The 17449-nt window shown below is 36.0% G+C and overlaps 1 long non-coding RNA gene across 2 annotated transcripts in view; it reads right to left on the minus strand.

Moving 5' to 3' along the window:
* Positions 1-17449, minus strand: part of LOC108301786 — a 36059-nt gene that overhangs the window by 8988 nt on the left and 9622 nt on the right. Inside the window, exons 1-2 of one of the 2 annotated variants that reach the window (XR_001824032.2) lie at positions 16974-17397; positions 11612-11674 (exon numbers count right to left, since the gene is read on the minus strand). This is a non-coding gene — a long non-coding RNA (uncharacterized LOC108301786). Of the gene's footprint in view, positions 1-11611; positions 11675-16973; positions 17398-17449 lie in introns of those variants that run through there. The other variant, XR_005199523.1, reaches the window with a different exon arrangement.

Genomic DNA, 17449 nt, shown 5'->3' on the forward strand with positions numbered 1-17449 from the left:
CCTGTAATCTCCATTATCTATTGGCATTCTCAAAACTACCCCTACAAAAAGCATGGAATCTAAGTTATATTCCTGTGGATGCTACGGGAACACAACCTCCAAAGAACCGCTCTGCCTTCCCAGTTTTCAATCACCATTAAGCTCTTCCCTCCATTGTCAGAGATGCACCTCCATTTTTCTATGGATTACTTTAATAACTTCTCTATTGGTTTCTTGCTTCCAGTGTTTTCTCTCTGCAACACACACTGCGGGGTGCTTTTAGGTTAAGCTTCCTAAAATACAGCACTTACCATGCCACTCTCATATTCAAAAGCTTTTACTGGCTCCTCATTGCCAGTGAAATGTTAAATGAAGCATATTCCTGTTATTAAATAAATCACATTCCTGCTCACTCAGTATTTCAGACCTCACAAATCAGTCTAGAGTCTATACTCTAATCTTGACTTTCTTTAAGTATTTGAAACTGTAAATCAACTGAACTAATTGCAGGTCCCTGAAAATTCTCTGTACTTTTGAGTCTCCATTCTTTCTTCCTGTTAGTTAAAACATTTCTTTTTAAATATTTCCTCTCCCTCCAATTTTTCATTTCATCATCCCTTAGCAGGTAGCCTTGTCAGAATTAGCTGCTTACTCTGTAAGAATCTACAGCTCTTCATGTGTGTCTTAGATATTTTTCTCACTGGTATTATAACACATTAGGAGCTTCATTTCTTTGGTCAACCTTAAGCTCTTTGAAAACACAACTGATTTGTTTGGTCTTTGTATCCCTAGTCTCTGGCACAGTGGTCTGTACTTGGGATATGTTTAGTAAACATTGCATAAAGGGCTGATAGAAAGAATGTTAAAAGTTCTATGCAAAGGAAGAGATAAAGGCCAAGCAGTGCTTTCACAAACTGAAACATCATGATATTTAAATTCTGTTAGTTAATGAAATAAATAATTATCATTCAATTAGGGCAGTGCTGGACACTGGATTAACTGCATTCTTTGCATTGTCACATTTAGTCCTCTCATTTCTGTAATTTTAGAGATGAGGGAACTGAGATTTGGAGAGATAAGGTAGCTTGTCTATATGTGGTGTATCTGAGATTTCCTTTCTAATTATACTATTAACATGTCTATGGAGCTCTAGGTTTTGATGACATATCACGAGGGACACCTCTAACTAAAATAGATGATAATCCCAGTTCCACTTCCCTACTTTTGTGACAGGAAAATTTCTGTTTTCTTTGTTTTGTGTAGTGAAATTTTTTATTTTTACCTTAAATACCTGGGAAGTAGGGCATTCACTTTTTTATTTGCCATTATATTCTCTGTTACCTTTGTCTTATACCTGATAATTTGACATGTTTAAATTATTTACTTCAATGCACTGAAATACATAACTCTCCATTTAATGTACTAAGAATAATTTTTAGGCTGGGTATCATGGCTCACACCTGTAATCCCAGCACTTTGGGAGTCTGAGGCGGGTGGATCACTTCAGCTCAGGAGTTCAAGACAAGTCTGGGCAACATGGTAAAACTCCATCATTATCAAAAATTATAAAAAAAAATAGTCAGGCATGGTGGAGTGTGCCTGTGGTCCCAGATACTGGGGAGGCTGAGATGAGAGGATGGCTTGAGCCTAGGAGGCAGAGGTTGCAGTGAGCTGAGATCACACCAATGTACTCCAGCCTAGGTGACAGAGTGAGACTCCACCTTAAAAAAAAAAAAAAAAGAAGAAGAAATTTTAAATAAAATATGTAAGTACATAAGTTGCATTTACTTCCACAAAGCAGGCATGTCATGAGCCTATGTGCCTATATAAATAATGCCATTGTGTTCCAACAAATATGTTCTAATCCACTTCTGTAACTGTTCTCAGAATCAATATATGTCTCATAAGAAAATACATTACTTTATAGTCTAAATTCCTCCTTACCCCAAATAGTTTTCATCCTTTAAAGACGTGTATTCTACTCTGAAAGGATGTAACCATTGTGAGGATACTTAAAATGTAGGGTTTTTTTCTGTTTTTTTATTTTTTGAGACTGAGTTTCGCTCTTGTTACCCAGGCTGGAGTGCAATGGCGTGATCTTGGCTGACCGCAACCTCCGCCACCTGGGTTCAGGCAATTCTCCTGCCTCAGCCTCCTGAGTAGCTGGGATTACAGGCACGCGCCACCATGCCCAGCTAATTTTCTTTTTTTGTATTTTTAGTAGAGACGGGGTTTCACCATGTTGACCAGGATGGTCTTGATCTCTTGACCTTGTGATCCACCCGCCTTGGCCTCCCAAAGTGCTGGGATTACAGCCATGAGCCACCAAAAATATAGTTTTTAAATCCAACTCCAAAAATGACTTTTAAAAATTATTTGGGAGATGCATGGCTCACAGAGGTGGCCACTTAAAAAAGAGTGTGTAAATACTGATATGTGTCAATGTGTGCATATATATGAATATTTTTTCAGATATGTATACTGACATATATATTCTGATATGTATATATATACACACACACTGTGTATTTCTATTTCCCTAGTTATAGCTTATATCAGAAATATCAAGCAACTTCTATATATAAAAAAATGCAAAAAGTTTTGAAATGAAAAAATTTTCCTGGGAATGAGAAAGATAGGAAAGTTTTTATGATAAAATTTAGCAACTTTTCATGTTAAAAACTCTCAATAAACTAAGTATTAAATGAACATACCTCAGAATAACAAGAGCCATCTATGACAAACCCACAGCCAACATCACACAGAATGGAAAAAAGATGGAAGCATTCCCTCTGAAAACAGGCATAAGACAAGGATATATTCTTTCACCACTCCTATTCAACACAGTATTGGAACCCTTGGCCAGAGCAATCAGGAAACAAAAAGAAAGGGCACATCCAAATAGGAAGAGAGGAAGTCAGACTATCCCTGTTTGCAGACAACATAATTGTACATATAGAAAAGCCCCCAACCTCACCCTCAAATCTCCTTGATCTGATAAACAACTTTAACAAAGTTTCAGGATACAAAATCATTGCACAAAAATCAAGCCCTATGTACCCTAACAACAGCCAAGCCAAGAGCCAAATCAAGAACACAATCCCATTCATAATTGCCACAAAAAGAGTAATATAAGTAGGAATACAGCTCACTGGGGAGGTGAAAGATCTCCACAACGACAATTACAAAACACTGCTCAGAGAAATCAGAGATGACACAAGCAAATGAAAAAACATTCCATGATTATAGATAGGAAGAATCAATATCAATATCATTAAAATGGTCATACTGCTGAAAGCAATTTACAGATTCAATGCTATTCCTATCAAACTACCAATGACATTCTTCACAGAACTAGTAAAATTATTTTAAAATTCATATGGAACCGCAAAAGAGTCCAGATGGCCAAGGCAATCTTAAACAAAAATAACAAAGCTGGAGACATCATGTTACCTGATTTTAAACTATACTACGGGCCCATAGTAACCAAAGCAGCATGGTACTCGTTCAAAAACAGACACATAGGTCACAATGGCACAGAATAGAGAGACCACAAATAGGGCCACACACCTAAAACCATCTGATCTTCGACAAAACCAACAAGAACAAGCAATGAGGAAAGGAATCTCGATTGAATAAGTGCTGCTGGGATTGCTGGCTAGTCATATGCAGAAGATTGAAACTAGACCCGTTTCTTAAACCATATAAAAAATCAACTAACATTGGATTAAAGGCTTACATGTAAAACTCCAATTTATAAAAACCCTGGAAGACAACTTAGGCAGTATCATTGTGGACACAGAAGTTGGCAAATATTTCATGACAACCACCCTAAAAGCAAGAGCAATAAAGGCAAAAATTGACAAATAGGATCTAATCAAACTTAAGAGCCTCAGTATAGCAAAAGAAACGATCAACAAAGTAAACACAACCTATGGAATGGAAGTATTTACAAACTGTACATCCGACATAGTTTTTATATCAAGAAATTACAAGGAACTTTAAGAAAATTTACAAGAAACAAAAACAGCTCCATTAAAAAGAAGGCAAAAGCCATGAACAGACACTTTTCTAAAGAAGACATGCATGTGGCCAACAAGCATATGAAGAAAAGCTCAGTATCACTAATCATTAGAGAAGTGCAAATCAAAACAACAGTGAGATACCATCTCACACCAGTCAGAATGGCTGTTATTGAGAAGTCAAAAAATAACCTGTGCTGGCAAGGTTGTGGAGGACAGGGAATGCTTACACACTGCTGGTGGGAGTGTAAATTAGTTCAACCACTGTGGAAAGCTGTGTGGTGATTTCTCAAAGAGCTAAAAACAGAATTACTCTTTGGCCCGGCAATGTCATTACTGGGTATATACTCAAAGGAATAAAAATTATTATACCATAAAGACTAATGCATACTATTCTCTGCATGTTCTTTGCAGTACTATTCACAATAGCAAAAACACAGAATCAACCTAAATGCCCATCAGTGGCAGACTGAATAAAAATGTGGAACATACACACCATGGAATATTATGCAGCCATAAAAAAGAATGAGATCATGTCCTATGTAGGAACATGGATAGAGCTGGAGGTCACCATACTTAGCAAACTAACACAGAAATGGTAAATGAAATATTGCATGTTCTCACTTACACGTGGGAGCTAAATGATGAGAACACATGGACATAGAGAATGGGAAAAACACACACAGGGGCCTATCAGAGGTTGCGGAAGTGGGAGAAGAAAGAGGATCAGAAAACATAACTATTGGATACTAGGCTTAGCACCTGAGTGATTAAAAAAAAAAATCTGTATAACAAACCCCTGTGAGTTGAGTTTACCTACATAAGAAACTTGCATATATACACTTAAACCTAAAATAAAAATTAAAAAGTAAAAACAAAACCAAAAAAATACTTTTGCAGCCAAAAAAATAAAAATAAAAAGATATTTGAGTAGTCAGTGGAGCTTTGAATTAGCAGATGGATAACCTAAGGATATTTCAGGTTAGTATTTTCACAGTGTTTGCTGGAATGCTATCCCCAAAAGATGTCACTGTGTGTGGAAGTTGGGAAAAGAAATTGGTAGCTAAATGTGTTGGTGAAATTCATCTCTGAGAGACTTATGGAGCGTAATAACACATTAAAGGCTTAGAACATTTGTCAAGAAAAAAATCTTTAACATCACGTTTCTGATATGTTTAATAATAAATCACATTTTTAAAAACATAGCCTTTCATAACATCCCCAATATCTACCTTAAGTAGAACCATAACATTTTGGCTGATGATTGCCATGGTGGTATGGATGGTGGTGTGGCAGCATCACTCATATTCCTGTTAGTAAACATACATATTTTTGTTCCTTGAACAGTTTCCTGTGCTGGTATCCATCTTATCATTTATCAGTTATATAACTGTGGCAAGTTATTTAATCTCTGAGTCTCTGTCCTTTTATTTGTAAAATCAAGATAACCTAATAGCTATTCATGAGGTTTTGAAAGAATTCCTGAGGCTAGCTAGAAAACATTAATATTTCCACACAATGTCAACCTTTCCTTCTGGCCCTTTTTAGTTACAGGAATGTTGTGTAAACGAGCACACAATGCTATAAACAAAGGTTTTGTTTTCTACAATGAACATTAAATCAGTTCCCAAAGTACCAAGTCTCTAAACACAGTTTGTGTCCAGATCCCTTTGCTCCCAGATCCAGAGGAGTAGGCAGATTCTTTCAGGGCCATATTGCACAACATATGTCTTTTCCTCCAAGGACAACTACTTTTTCTTCTGTGTTGCTTTTTTGTCAATTAAAAAAAATATATATATATCATTATTTGTGGTATCCCAAAAAAAGGCATTTGGTAATTATGGAGAGACATGTCAATACATGTTATTCATTTGTCTATTATTAAGAAAATGATTATTCTGGTTTCTTGAATTTATAAAGCTATGAAGAACATAGTTTCTGTAATTTGGCTTTGGCACATGTTCAGAAAAGTCCTTGAAGTTCCTCAATTCCCATTTCATCTTTACCTTCCAGAAAAACATATTTCACTCATCTATCTATGCAACCAGAAAAGTTTATTACATATTTGAGCCATTTTGCATCTTACTTTTTATTGGAAAAGAACAAGCAGAAAATGAATATGTATACTACAATTTTTTTTGAGAGGGAGTCTTGCTCAGTTGCCCACCCTGGAGTGCAGTGATGTGATCTTGGCTCACCACAACCTCCTACTCCTGGGTTCAAGCAATTCTCCCATCTCAGCTTCCTAAGTAATTGAGGTTACAGGTGCCTGCCATCATGCCTGGCTAATTTTTGTATTTTTGTAGAGATGTAGTTTTACCATGTTGGCCAGGCTGGTCTTGTTTTCCTGACCTCAGGTGATCCACCCGCCTTGGCCTCCCAAAGTGCTGGGATTATAGGCGTGAGCCACCACACTGGGCCCATACGCTACAAATTTAAATATGCAATTGATCTTTATCATCTTTACAACCTTTACTCTTATGATTCTGAGGATAAATGTGTAATGATGGTGAAAATACTTTCTATATGGTAAGTCACTCTGAAAATATATTTACTGACAGCAATAATAGCAAATTAGTGTGTGGAGATTTTCATACTTAGGCTTATAATATCAGTTGTTTTACATTTCAAAGGAGGGACCAACCTTAGTATTTTCACAAATAGATATCGATAAGTCAATAAAACATGATGTTTATGTAAGCTAATGTGTAATTATCTACAATTATCTATAATTGCAGATAATTATATAACATGAATCCAGAACTCCAATGTTTGTTAACCATTACTCTCTGACATACAAATGAATTCTGTTCAGTTATTAGTTGTGATGCACAGGATTTAAAAATGGATAAGATACACTTAGTTTTTAAATTCTGAAATCAGGTGCTTCTCATAATCAGTGTTCAAAAAATTGCTGATTATATTTTATACAAAAAGTTTCCCTTTAATGTATGACATGTCTTGCAACCAACTTTGTTTCATAAAGACGCAGAGGATATTGTACCATCATGTGTCTAAAGATCTTTTGTGGATATGTTTATAACACTCAATTAGCCTCCATGATCCTTTATGCATTCCAATTATTTATTTTTACTATGAAGTACTTATTAACTATTATTCTACCTTAATCAGTAAATGCCATGATGTAGAGGTCATAGACTTTCCGATATTTGTTAGTTTTTGTTTTCAATGGCCAAATTGTGAACTATGAACAAGTATCTTAGTAAAAATAGGGAGAAGCAATTACCTAAGTCATAACATGCTTGGACCAGCCTTGCTCCCTTAAATAAAAGTAAAAAAAATAAAAGCACTGAAATAACAAAAGGGGGTTCTAATTAGGAACAGAAAATCATCTCAGATTCAGATCTTACATAAGTTGTCCTAAAATTCTAATTTTTATGTTAAATTTCTTTTAAAAAAGCAAAACCAAATTAATGTAATAATATTTTAAGATAAAGTTCAATTATACCCTCAGTTATGCCATCTTGAGCTTTTATGGAACTAGCTACCTTTCTATTTGCTTGAAATATTTTTAAATTATTTCATTATCTCCCTATATTATTCCTGTGGTACAATACATGTGAGCTCAATATTTTAATGCCTTTGCTTAGGATAAGGCTAGAATCTAACTTCAGACTGAGAACAGAGAATGGATAGTAATACCATCATCATGAAAATAAGTGTCCTAACTTTCCCCAGTCATCTGAAATCCTCTATCACCACATTATCATCATAAGCTTTTCCACAGCCATTCTGATATGTTCAGATTGCCTATTCATTTAGAAAATGTTTATTTTGCACTGTGAGTCAGGTGCTGTGCTAGATTCCTGGAATTTAGAGATGAACACATATTCTGCCTCTAAAGACAGTACCATATGAAGATAGGTAAATAATCAGACAGTTTTAATAATATGTGGCAAAAGCAATTATATAGAAAAACCACCGAAGCAGAGAACAAGGCTGTCATTCTAACCACCCTGATTGGGGAGGGAAGGAGGAGATAGAGTTTTATCTTAAAGAAGTTAATGTGTGGCCTGAGTAAAATAATATGAGTAGATATTGGCCAAGTGGTAATATTTCTATGTGTTTCCTCTTTACTGGATCTCAAATTTTGTAACTCATCAGATTTAGTAGGGGCCCTCCTACCTTATTTTTAGGCACTCTTCCTGAAGTAGTATCATTGATTCTTTTGGCCATAATTCCCTCTCTGTGCTAAGTATTTCCATCCAGATAGATATCTCCATGGTAGATCTTTCTGAGCTTTTGTAGGGCGTTTGAGGGACTGTGTGGTTAATCAAGGGAAAATAATATTACCACAAGGTGGCAGTAGCTTTACTGGGGGCTACTTTGACAGTTTCTCAGGTCCAGGAAGTCCCTCAAAGCAGCAGTCAGTCCAGAAGCTAAGGGTCAGAGGGTCACTATTCAGAAGGGAAGGAAGGCAAGGGAACTCCTAGGAGGCTTACGTGTCAAGGCCATGTTGCTCAGTGGCATGGTGGGGAGTCTGGGTCAAAGAGCTCCAAAGGGCAGTAGTGGCTTGGGTCTTTATGACTCAAGGGGTTTATCTACTGCTAGCAGCTGTGGGGTGAGGTTTTGTTGGATATGCAAAATAGCCAGATTTTAAATGGTGAAAAATCTGCTTATATAGCCTATTTTAAAAATAAATGCATGTGTAAACATTTGATTTGATCCCCTGGTGGCCTTTCAGGCTAGTGGGTGTCAGCCTATATTGAGGAAATAACAGCCTGCTGATCAATACACACAGGCCATCTTTGGCTTATTGATATAACAGTTTCACATCGGTATAAATCAGTATAATCAAATGCCTATGTATCATCTCCACTGGGGTGTCACATAAATAACATGAAATTAACCTATCGAAGACAAAACTAGTACTTCCACAATTTTTCTTTCTTGGTAAATAGAACTATCATCTAAGACTTGAGGCAGAAACTTAAGGATCATACATGGTTCTTCCATTTCCAATCCAAACCATCAAGAAATTCTATCATTTCTACCTCCTAACTGTCTCTCACATCCAGTTATCGATAGCTACATTACCAACACTCAAGACTAAGCTACATGTATCTCTTGCTTGGATTACTCTAATGTCCTGCTAGGTTGTTCTCTTATTTTACTCATATCTCCTTTCCATAGGTTCTTTATACATCAACCAGGGTTATCTTTTGAAACATGTATTGATCATACTAACTCTTTGCTTAAATACCTTGTAACAGTACCCGGTTCTACACTGAGACTATTCAAATGAGAAAACCCTGCATCATCAGATGTGTAATTCTCCCTCCCAACCCTCACTTTTGCTCACCAGTGTCCAGCTACAGGCCCAATGACTCATGCATGTTCTCTTCCATCGCACCACCTCTTCACTGCTATTCTTTCTGCCTGCAATATGCAGCTCTTTCAGCAATTTGAATAGCTGGTTCCTTTTCTTCCTTCAGGTGTTGCTTAAATGTCACTTCCTTAGAGAGGCCTTACGTAATTGGCTTAACATTTGCCTCAACCTCCCCACCTGCCATCCCCATTATTTTCTCTCATGCTTTCCATTTATTTCTGGTGCAACAGTGATTTCAGTTTGTAACTTAAATATTATGTGTTTGGTTGACTGCTCCAAACTCTCTCTAGACTCTAGGCTTCATACAAGCAAATACTTCGTCTACCATGCCTTGTTCGCTGTTTAAAAAATTTGCTTTTCTTTTAACCAGATATCTAGTGCAGTGCTGGCACATAATTGAATCTAACTAAATATGTGTTAATTGAAATAAAAACATATATTCTTAAAAAATAAGTGAATAAGCACAGTCAGATGAGAAAGTCTTTCTTTTTAAGGGTTAATGATGTTATTGTCTTATGCCATACAGTCAAATACATGACAAACTTAAAAATGCCTTTTTTTATTAGGCCAAGGATTTCAACAGCTATGGAGACTATGAATAGTGCTCGAATGAACACATATGAAAATCATAGCGTTAAATCAATTACAATTCCCTAGCAAGGATGTGGTACTAAAAAGTACACTGTGATCAGTTCTCCAAATTTTTTAGACCGAAGATGATAAAATAAGAGTAATGATCATCATTAGGTGTGTAGAAGATTTATGAGGAAAGGTTTTCTATTTGGGGAAAGAATTAAAAAGAAAAACTTTATTAAGAAGACATAATGATATTGGAGGATCCTCACTTTCGAAAGCATTTCTGGCTATATTCCCTTTTCTTTCTTACTATTTCCAGTGTGTACATTCTCTCTGTTTCCCTTGCTTAGTCTTAATGGAAATTCAATCTCTCTGTATTAGAAGTAAAACTGTCTTAATTTGGAGATGGTGACAGAAATAATAATACAAATAATAATAAGATGATTAGTAAACATTTATTGAGTGCTTCCTATGTTCTCGACATTATTCTAAGGGTTTTAGATGCTCTAACCGATTTAATGCTAAAACAAAGCCTATGACTTAGGTACAGGATGAGTATCCCTTATTTGAAATGCATAGGACCAGGGGTATTTTGGATTTCAATTTTTTTTTTCAGATTTTGTAATATTTGCTATGATATTTACTTCATAATGAGATATCTTAGGGATGGAACACAAGTCTAAACAGGAAAATTATTTATGTTTTATATGCATCTTCTATACATAGCCTGAAGGTAATTTTATTTTCCTCTGGGAGGTGCTGAATAGACTGTGTGTTTTACACCTGCATTTTAACTGCAACTCATCACCTGAGGTCAGGTGTGAAATTTTCCACTTGTGGCATCATATGGTGCTCAAAAGTTTTCAGATTTTGGAGTGTTTTGGACTTTGGATTTTTGGATTAGGAATGCTCGGCCTGAACTATTATGATGTTCATTTTACAAATAAGAAAACAGAGGCAAAGTAAGATGACATAAGTTATCCACAATCTCACAGCTAGAAAATTGTGGAGCCAGGACGTGAAACCAAGCCTTCTGGCTCACAATCCTTGTCATGAATCAGCACAGTCAATACTTACTCCTGTAATTATGTCCTACTCTTGTTGTTTAGTCATCAGAATTTTTTATTTAGGAGAAAGAAGTGCATATGCTATAAGTATGTTCTAAAGATACATAGATTGTGCTGGTAAAGAAGTAGGAGGTTGTAACAGTAAATGTAGGAATGCCCAATTAGTATTTTTGCTATACTTCTTGGAAATCATTAGCTTTTTAATTGTAATAGTTATAGATTTTATCTGTGGGTAGCACCAACCGTGGACAGCAGAGATTTTCTTGTCTTCCCCTTTCCCTTCTCCAGGTAAAAACAAACTGAGAGGTCTGGGAGCCTCTTTCTGGGATAAGATAGATTATAAACCTATGAGATTTTGGAGTGGAGAGGATAAAATTGGCTCTTTTTTTTTTTTTTTTTTTTTTCTTTTTTTTTTTTTTTTTTTTTTTTTTTTTTTTTTTTTTTTTTTTTTTTTTTTTTTTTTTTTTTTTTTTTCTTCTTCTTATTTTTCTCCTCTCTATGCTTTTTGTTCAGTAAAACTTAAGATCTGATATAACTAATGACTGGAAAGAAATCATCACCGTTGTAGATACATTCATTCACCTTTTACTTCTTTAACAAATATTTATGGTACCTACTTCTGTTAGGCTCTGTGTTAGGCTTGGATCTGTAGTGGTGAGGCGAGTTGAGATGAAGAAATTCTGTGGAGGAAAAAAAAAGACGAAAACATAAAAACACACATATGTACACTCATACATATGATATTTGTATGTATTACTTATACATCCATCTTTATATTTTCCATTTACTTTACATACTTATATATAATTTAAACTTGATCACTTTATGTGCTTATTCCATACAAATTTATATGTGTATATAGTTACAAATTATAAGTGCTATAAAGGAAATGAACAGGTTATTTGGCAGATAACAAATTACTAATGATGGGAACTACTAGAAGGGCAATAGTGAGTCCCTGGAGAGAGCTAGGTTAGGGATATTTCTTGATTTAAAGAAAAGTGGCAAAGGGGACTTGAGGTCCCCATGCTTCACATCCTAGCTCCCGGAATCCCTGGTCTGGAATAAAGGAACTACCCAGAGCTGTGTCCCGTGTGGGTGGCCAAAATGCCCATGGATGTAGACACAGAGTGAGCACGTCAGTGTGTTCATTTTCAAGGAAGTAAACATACCAGCACAGATTGGTGAAATCTAGAAGACACTGAGTTTACAAGCCTATGTTATGAACACGCTGTGAGGAGATACAAAAGGAAAAGTACCTTTGACTGCAAAGCTTTGAGTGTAATTGGGTAGAATAAACAGATGCATGAGAAATGACACCAGAGGCAATGGACCAAAATGTGCAAAGAGAGCCATTATAAATAAAATAAACAGAGCATGGCTGAGCTCATCCTTTTTAAAGGAAATGAATTAGAGACATGGCATTTACTTAATTGATGGTGGAGTCAGTGAGAATATATTTAGATGGACAACGAAAATAAGGGCTTAAATTTAGAAAGACAAGCAGAGAGGATGCAACTTCCAGGGAAAAAGAATGTAAACAAGATAATGAGTTGAAAAGCTTTGCCTTAAACGTGTTAAAGTGCTACTGGTTCTCTAAAGTGCCTATTTACCTTATATATCAATGTTCAACAAAGATATAACTACTTTTATGGAGAGGGTATAAACACTAGGCATCTTCTGAAATCAACAGTCTGTTATATGCTTGTTAGTGAAATATTCCTAGTTCTAAAAATATTTAAAAATAAAAACCTTCTATTTGAAGATCCTAATACAAAAATTTGTCCAGCATGAGAGGCCTTGAGACTTTCAGTGTTGTTCAGAACGAGCTTAATAAATATTAATTGAATGATTTTTAGGTGCCAAGGAAGTTAGTTAACACTAAGAATGCAAAGATAAAACAGTCCTTTCTTTATGGAACTTCAAGTCTAATGTGAAACAGTGAAAGAGACAGAGAGAGAAAAAAAAATAAATCATTTCATAAAACACGCTGTGGAGGCATAAATTGAGGCTACAAGCCACAGTCCCCAGACAGTGACGGGGAGAGTTCACAGAATACTCCTGCAAGGATAGTTATTTAGTTTAGAATTTATAACACAGCAAAATAAAGTAAAATAATAAAAAAATCATTTGGGGAAGAAGGAATAGTATAACAGGATGGGTATACCGAAACATGGTGAAAACATTTATAAAACATTGTTTTTAGAAACTCGGCAAGATTGTATGTTTTAAAACTCAAAGTCCAAAATAAGTTTAACAAATTCATGTAGCCCACAACCCTAGTTTGGCAGCTTTGGATTAAGAGTATATTTATAGGATTAATTTAAGCTTTTATGATATGGCATTGCTTTGTGACACAGTTTCCTTCCTCAAAAGAAAGCATAAGGAATGGAATTTTAGAATGATAATAATGAACAGGTCCATATTCCAATCCTGCTATTCTCATATGTGGAAATAGATCTGGAGATGTGTGTGTGTGTGTGTATTTATTTTGAGATGGAGTTTTTCACTGTCACCCAGGCTGGAGTACAATGGCGCAATCTCGGCTCACTGCAACATCTTCCTCCCAGGTTCAAGCAAGTCTCCTGCCTTAGCCTTCCAAGTATCTAGGATTACAGACATGCACCACCACACTCGGCTAATTTTTTTGTATTTTTAGTAGAGATGAGATTTCACCATGTTGGTCAGGCTGGTCTCAAACTCCTGACCTCAGGTGATCCACCCACCTTAGCCTCCCAAAGTGCTGGGATTATAGATATGAGCCACCATGCCAGACCTAAATACTTATTTTTAAGACATACCTTTTCTCTGCTTTATGTGGCCAGGAGGTCCATGGGAAAAGGAAACGTGCTCATCCATAACCCAAAAATTTTAATTTGGCTAGAAATGCTCATCACAGAAGAGAAACTGATTTTTTTTCCTCTAAAATAAATGGCCTGTTTCTTTTTTTAAATTATTATTAAAAAGTAGTGTTTTTCTCTAAGAGAAATTGCCTATGTTAATAGCCTATTTTATAAAACTGAGCTTACATGTAAGACTTTTTATTTGTTATAGTAGTCCATTTCACACATCAGAAAATCCTTGAATTATCCAACAAAGGCTTATTTGCCTAAATAACTATTTTGGCCTGACACTGAGATGTAGAGTTTATTTGAAGTTTTTGTACATTTAGTGATCAGAGGTATTTTGATAAATGCCATTGCCTCAAACTATTCAGTTGGAAGTTTGGGCACCATCTGTGTTTGTTTCTGTAGGAGCAGTAACTGCCTAGAGAAAAATCTGACGCTCATTTCAGGGATGCAGTATAAACAAAATTCAAGATGATGCCTTTAACGTAATTATTCCACCTTTCATTTACATAGTGCTCTATGCATTTCAGAGTGATTTGATGTGCCTTCATTTAACAGATCTTTACAAAACTTGTGGAAATTGAGTATGGGATTCTGAGATATAAAAGCTCAACAAGGAAAATAACATTGAATTTAGGCAGTCTTTTAAGAGAAGATTGTAAAAAACCATATAGCCTCATTTCTTGTTGCTACTAATAGAATATACTTATTGAGAACCTTCTCTGTGGCAGGCACTTTTTCGAGCGCATCACATAAATGAACTCATTTCATCATCAGAGTAATTGTATAAAGTTCTCGTTTTAATGATAAGAAGACAAAAGGACAGAGAGGTTAAGGCACAACTAATAAAATATTTGGGCCTAGGCAGTCTAACAAAATACTGTGTCTCTTAAGCAGTGTCTTCTTTAAATATTTACTCAGCAAGTAACATTCCTAATTACAAAGACGTGTATTTATATTGGGTCTCTTTTTACTTCTAAAATGTGTATGTCACTCCGTGGTGTGCCGGTAAACTGGCTCTCTGCAAAATAATTAAAAAGTCCTGATTTGTAACATTCCTGAATTTCTATGGTATAAGTAGACACACCAGGGTCTCCTTTAAGCTACCAAAATGAAGTCACTGAAGTCTAGCTGAGAAAAGATGCTCGCTTTTGGATCCTATGAGCTTGTATGCGCCCGTGCTAGCATATCATTGACTGATTAAAATTACTGTTGTATTCAAGATGACGTGTATACCATGCACGTGATAGCCCACTCTTGAAACATTCCTAAAACAGAAATTAGTTTGATTTTCAGCTGTTTTATGCCACCCAATATGAATTAATCTGTTTTGGATATGCTCTTGTTCAATCACTGCTTACATAGGCCCGGCGCGGTGGCTCATGCCTGTAATCCCAGCACTCTGGGAGGCCGAGGCGGGTGGATCAGAAGGTCAAGAGATCGAGACTATCCTGGCCATGGTGAAACCCCATCTCTGCTAAAAATACAAAAATTAGCCGGGCACGGTGGCACGTGCCTGTGGTCCCAGCTACTCGGGAGGCTGAGGCGGAAGAATCGCTTTAAACCAGGAGGCAGAGGTTGCAGTGAGCTGAGATTGCACCACTGCACTTCAGCCTGGCGACAGAGCAAGACTCTTATCTAAAAAAAAAAAAAAAAAATTATGTAATCATGTTTATTTTGGGTTGGTTTTCCCTTGAGGATAATCAGGCTTGTCTAGGGTGAAGAAATCACATAGCAACTGGAGAAAGGGGTAGGGAGGCCAAAAAAGTGCAACGACTCAAAAGAAGGCGCATAGAGACAGTAGATTACAGGAATCCTGTCCTGTAACAATAGCTTCTGCCCACGCTCCATCCCCTGGATCTTACCTGCCTCTTTTCTAATACCAAAACAAGTGGCTGTCATCATTCTCAAAGTTGTCTCACACTGAAACTGTTTTACACATGGATGTCCACTGTTAAGCACTGCATGATGACCTCCACTTTTCCCCTTATTTTCAAAAGGAGAATGATGAAAATCAAAGCTTTCTGTCATCAGCTCACTGTACTTTTTTCCTATCTGTGTTTTGCTTTCTTTTCATTCTTTCTTCTTATTTCCACCCTATGAAACTGTTTCCCAAACTATTATAAAATTCCACTGGGAAATTATGAACATCTGACATTGTTTCCACAACAACAACAAAAAGCAAAAGAACCCGGCTTGCCTGGTGCTGGGAAGACGTAATGCAAAGCAAGATAAAGAGTCTCTGTGATCTTTTTGACTGTGTCTTTAAAGCTGCATTATCACCCCAAACCAAAACTAATGACAAAACGAACGTGTCCTACAAAAAAATTGGTCAGTGGGTAGAGGTTGGGGAAACTTTGGAAGCTTTTCTCCTGATCATATTGGTGGCCTCAGTGCTCCCTGTGGAAGGAGTGGTCTGAGAAGCGTGGTTTACCACTGTTCTGGGCATAAACTTGAAAGGAGAAGTCTCCTGTTATTAAAAAGGAACTCTCCTGCAAGTCTCCTTTGCCTTTTCCACCTGTATTCCCTTCCCTTCCATCTTTTTCTTGGAAGGAAAAAGCCTAAAAGCTTACTCCTATAAGCTAATGATTCTTTGCCAGGACAGTGGTTCTGGGTCAAGAAAAAAATAGATGAACAAACCAAAACCTTCATAGCAAAAGTTCTTAAGCCTTCAAATGGAGACTAGTGAAATTTGCCCCCCAAGGTAGAATAAATAAAGCAAATAAATCCAAATATCTAATTCATTCAACAAACAAATATATATTATGCATAAGCCAGTCCACTATGCTAAATATCTAAGAATCCAAATTTGAATAAAACATGAATCCTGTCCTTTGGTAGCTTGCAGCCTAAATTGCATTTATTAGCTCTGATTAGATTTCCTTATTATTGATAAAAATATAAATATAATAATATATAAGTTTTCAGGCAAGCTTTCAATCCTGATTTTTATAAAGCCATATCATAGAGAGGTTAGAAAATAATCGAACATTTTCAGGTATTTATTGTTTTATGTTTTATCATCCATTCCAGCTAAATCCAGCTAGGAATCTGAAATGCAGATAAAAACCTTAAAGACAAAATTTTATTTTGGGCTAAATAAGAAAAAGAAAAAAAATGTTTCTTTTACCTTCTGTCTACATCTGACCTTCCATTCAAATCATTTCTCTTCTATAAAGCCATCTTTTTACATCCCGGCCAAAATTAACTTTTAAAATCTGCATATTTAACATATTAGTATATTACACATATATTTTAATCCAGTGGTTGTTATCCATAGCACACCTCAAAATCACCCATGGAATTTTAAAACACACATGTCCAAGTTCTGACCTCAGAAATGTACTTAGTCAGTGCAGTAGGGTCCTGGCTTCTGTCGTTAAAACACATCATGCATGATGCTGCTATGCATATGTGGTTAAGAACCACTGTTCAAACTACACTGTATAATTTGGCACTTTATAATAGTACAGAATCCACATTTGTGCATTTATATTCTTGTATTCCCAAGTGAACTGTAATCATCTTTTGAGTATAGGCACAGATTTACATTTACCTTGTTTTCTGCAGTATACAGAACTTGCTCTACACTAGTAAATATTTTCT

The sequence above is a fragment of the Cebus imitator genome, unplaced genomic scaffold (genome assembly GCF_001604975.1).
Source record: "Cebus imitator isolate Cc_AM_T3 unplaced genomic scaffold, Cebus_imitator-1.0 Scaffold36, whole genome shotgun sequence".
Taxonomy (NCBI): Eukaryota; Metazoa; Chordata; class Mammalia; order Primates; family Cebidae; genus Cebus; species Cebus imitator.